This window comes from Glycine max, chromosome 8 (genome assembly GCF_000004515.6).
Source record: "Glycine max cultivar Williams 82 chromosome 8, Glycine_max_v4.0, whole genome shotgun sequence".
NCBI lineage: Eukaryota > Viridiplantae > Streptophyta > Magnoliopsida > Fabales > Fabaceae > Glycine > Glycine max.
In genome coordinates this window covers 23,063,788-23,068,630 of record NC_038244.2, presented here as the reverse complement: position 1 = coordinate 23,068,630, position 4,843 = coordinate 23,063,788, and the positions used below count along the sequence as shown (strand labels likewise).

General features: G+C 39.3%; 1 pseudogene; it reads left to right on the top strand.

The window, feature by feature from the left end:
• The first annotated feature begins 389 nt into the window (after positions 1 to 389).
• Positions 390 to 4,454, top strand: LOC106799657 (uncharacterized; annotated as a pseudogene).
• The last annotated feature ends 389 nt before the right edge of the window (positions 4,455 to 4,843 follow it).

Below are 4,843 nucleotides of genomic sequence, written 5' to 3'. Positions count from 1 at the left end.
ACTTGAGTGGGTGAGGTATTCAAACAACAACTATAATTGTCTTGTTACGTTTGATTTGTTTGTTTGAGATGTCAGGTACTAATCCTAATGATGGAGTGGGGCTTTCGCAATTCCAAATGCAAGCTTTGATGCAACATTTGGAGAGGTTAATGAAACAACGAGATGATGCGCTCCATGAGAGGTTGGATCAAATGGAGAATAGAGATCATAATGAAGAAGAAAGGAGGAGAAGAGGGAATAATGGTGTTCCTAGACAAAACCGAATTGATGGTATTAAACTCAACATTCCTCCATTTAAAGGAAAGAATGATCCGGAGGCCTACTTGGAATGGGAGATGAAAATAGAGCATGTTTTCTCATGCAACAACTATGAGGAGGACCAAAAGGTGAAGCTTGCCGCCACGGAGTTTTCCGACTATGCTCTTGTGTGGTGGAACAAGCTACAAAAAGAGAGAGCAAGAAATGAAGAGCCAATGGTTGATACATGGACGGAGATGAAAAAGATCATGAGGAAGCGGTATGTGCCGGCTAGTTACTCAAGGGACTTGAAGTTCAAGCTCCAAAAACTAACCCAAGGCAACAAGGGGGTTGAGGAGTATTTCAAGGAAATGGATGTGCTCATGATTCAAGCAAAGATTGAAGAAGATGAGGAGGTAACTATGACTCGATTTCTTAATGGTTTGACTAATGATATCCGTGATATTGTTGAGCTGCAGGAGTTTGTTGAAATGGATGATTTGCTTCACAAAGCAATCCAAGTAGAGCAACAATTAAAAAGGAAGGGAGTGGCTAAGAGGAGTTTTACCAACTTTGGTTCTTCTAGTTGGAAAGACAAAGGTAAGAAAGATGGGGCTGCTACTTCTAGTAGTTCCACACCTATCCCATCAAAAACTCGCTCAAAGTCCCAAGAGGAACCCTCTAAAAGGAGTAGAGATGTGAAGTGTTTCAAGTGCCAAGGCCTAGGACACTATGCTTATGAGTGCCCTAACAAAAGGTCCATGGTTCTTAGAAGATGGAGAATATATAAGTGAATCTGATGTTGAAGAGGAAGATGAGAGTGAGTACATAGAGGAAGAGGAGACTCCGGAGGGAGATTTGTTGATGATTAGACGGTTACTTGGTGGTCAATTGAAGCATGAGGAGGAGAGCCAAAGAGAAAACATCTTTCACACTAGATGTTTAATCAATGGCAAGGTGTGCATGGTGATCATTGATGGAGGTAGTTGCACCAATGTGGCTAGTGCTAGATTAGTGTCAAAGCTAAATTTAGCTACTAAACCACATCCTAGGCCATACAAACTTCAATGGCTTAGTAAGGATGGGGAGGTGCAAGTGAGGCAGCAAGTTGAAGTGGACGTTTCCATTGGGAAATAAAATGATAAGGTACTTTGTGATGTTGTTCCTATGGAGGCCAGCCACTTACTTTTGGGGAGACCATGGCAATTTGATAAAAGAGCCAATCATGACGGTTACACCAACAAGATCTCTTTCATGCACTAAGACAAAAAGATTGTGCTCAAGCCATTGAGTCCACAAGAAGTGTGTGAGGATCAAAAGAAAATGAGAGAAAAACTTCTTCAAGAGAAAAGAGAAAAAGAAAAAGTGAGCAAAACACTTGAGAGTGAGAAAAAGAGGGAAACACTTGAGAGAAAAAAGAGTGAACAAAAGAAGAGTGAAACACTTGAAGTGAGGGAGAGCTATTTAGCCACAAAAAGTGAAGTCAAGAGGTTGTTTCGTGCTAAACAATCACTGTATATCTTGTTTTGCAAAAATCAGATTTTGACCACTAACACTTTTGATGATTTTGAAGTGCCTTCTAGTGTTAAAACTCTTTTGCAGGATTTTCAAGACATGTTTCCACCAAATGTGCTAAGTGGACTACCACCTTTGAGGGGAATTGAGCATCAAATTGATCTTATTCCGGGAGCTTCTTTGCCCAATAGGCCAGCCTATAGAAGTAATCCACAAGAAACCAAAGAGATTCAAAGACAAGTGGATGAACTCATTAGCAAAGGTTGGGTAAGAAATAGTATGAGTCCTTGTGCTGTCCCAGTGATTTTGGTCGCTAAAAAGGATGGGACATGGCGCATGTGTTCCGATTGTAGAGCCCTTAATAACATCACCATTAAATATAGGCATCCTATACCTAGGCTTGATGATTTGCTTGATGAATTGCATGGTGCATGTTACTTCTCTAAAATCGATTTAAAAAGTGGATACAATCAAATTAGGATTAGAGAAGGGGATGAATGGAAACTGCTTTTAAAACAAAATATGGTTTGTATGAATGGTTGGTTATGCCTTTTGGCCTAACTAACGCCCCTAGCACTTTCATGAGATTAATGAACCATATCCTGAGAGAGTTCATAGGAAAGTTCGTTGTGGTGTACTTTGATGATATTCTTATCTATAACACTTCACTTGATTTGCATATTGATCATTTAAAATCTATCTTGACTGTGCTTAGAGAAGAACAATTGTATGCCAATCTTGAAAAATGCATCTTTTGTACTAACCATGTTGTGTTTCTTGGTTTTGTTGTGAGTTCAAAAGGAGTGCAAGTTGATGAGGAGAAGGTTAGGGCTATTCAAGAATGGCCTACACCTAAGTCCATGACCGAGGTGAGGAGTTTTCATGGCTTAGCAAGTTTTTATAGACGGTTTGTGAAGGATTTTAGCACATTGGTAGCACCTCTAAATGAAGTGCTCAAGAAAAATGTTGGTTTCAAATGGGGAGAGAAACAAGAAGAAGCTTTCAATCTTCTTAAGCAAAAGCTAACTAATGCCCCTATACTTGCGTTGCCAAACTTTCAAAAATATTTTGAAATTGAGTGTGATGCTTCAAATGTTGGGATTGGGGCTGTGTTGATGCAAGAAGGCCATCCAATTGCTTATTTTAGTGAAAAGTTAAGTGGTCCTACCCTTAACTATTCAACTTATGATAAGGAGTTGTATGCCTTAGTACGGGCTTTGAAAACATGGCAACACTACCTTTATCCCAAGGAATTTGTCATTCATAGTGACCATGAGTCCCTCAAATATATCAAGGGGCAAGGCAAGCTTAACAAAAGGCATGCGAAGTGGGTGGAATTCCTAGAGAAATTCCCTTATGTTATCAAACATAAAAAGGGAAAAGGTAATATTGTAGCCGATGCTCTTTCTCAGCGTCATGCCTTACTTTCTATGCTTGAAACAAAATTGATTGGTCTTGAATGTTTGAAAAGCATGTATGAAAATGATGAAACTTTTGGAGAAATTTTTAAAAATTGTGAAAAAATTTCAGAAAATGGTTTCTTTAGACATGGAGGCTTTCTTTTCAAAGAAAACAAATTGTGTGTGCCTAAATGTTCTACTAGAAATTTGCTTGTTTGTGAAGCACATGAAGGACGTTTAATGGGGCATTTTGGGGTCCAAAAGACTCTAGAAACATTACAAGAACATTTTTATTGGCCTCATATGAAAACGGATGTGCAGAAATTTTGTGAACATTGCATTGTATGTAAAAGGGCAAAGTCTAAGGTAAAGCCTCATGGATTGTATACTCCATTGCCAATTCCGGAGTATCCTTGGATTGATTTATCCATGGATTTTGTTTTGGGGCTGCCAAAAACAAGCAATGGTAGAGATTCCATTTTTGTGGTTGTTGATAGGTTTTCTAAAATGGCTCATTTTATTCCATGTAAAAAAGTTGATGATGCTTCCCATGTGGCTGATTTGTTTTTCAAGGAGATTGTGAGACTCCATGGTTTGCCAAGGAGCATTGTTAGTGATAGGGACTCTAAGTTCCTAAGCCATTTTTGGAGGACTTTGTGGAGCAAGTTGGGCACTAAATTGTTATTTTCAACCACTTGTCACCCACAAACCGATGGGCAAACGGAAGTTGTCAATAGGACTTTGGGAACTTTGCTTAGGACAGTTTTGAGGAAGAACTTAAAAACATGGGAAGCTTATTTACCCCATGTTGAATTTGCTTACAATAGAGCTGTTCATAGCGCCACTAATTGTTCTCCTTTTGAAGTTGTTTATGGTTTTAACCCACTAACTCCTCTTGATCTTTTGCCTATGCCTAATGTTTCTGTTTTTAAGCATAAAGAATGTCAAGCAAAGGCGGACTATGTGAAGAAGCTTCATGAGAAAGTCAAAGATCAAATTGAGAGGAAAAATAAAAGCTATGCTAAACAAGCCAACAAAGGGAGAAAAAAGGTTGTCTTCGAACCCGGAGATTGGGTTTGGGTGCACATGAGAAAAGAAAGGTTTCCGGAACAAAGGAAATCAAAGCTTCAACCAAGGGGAGATGGACCATTTCAAGTGCTTGAAAGAATCAATGATAATGCTTACAAAGTTGAGCTTCCCGGTGAGTATAATGTTAGTTCCACCTTCAATGTCTCTGATTTATCTCTTTTTGATGCAGATGGAGAATCCGATTTGAGGACAAATCCTTTTCAAGAGGGAGAGAATGATGAGGACGTGACCAAGAGCAAGGGCAAGGATCCACTTGAAGGACTTGGAGGACCTATGACAAGGGCTAGAGCAAGGAAAGCCAAAGAAGCTCTTCAACAAGTGTTGTCCATACTATTTGAATACAAGCCCAAGCTTCAAGGAGAAAAGTCCAAGGTTGTGAGTTGTATCATGGCCCAAATGGAGGAGGACTAAATGACACCACTTTGTCTCAGTTTTAGAGTGTTTAGTTTGTCTAAATAATGGCCCAATCCTTGTAAAGTTGGCTGACCAAAAATATGTTTTGGGTTAATCAACTAAAAGGGCTTTAGGTAGGTTTAGTTCAAGTTCTAATAAGGGCCCAATTGGTAACCTAGGCATCAACCTTTTGGGAGACCAAATGGTGG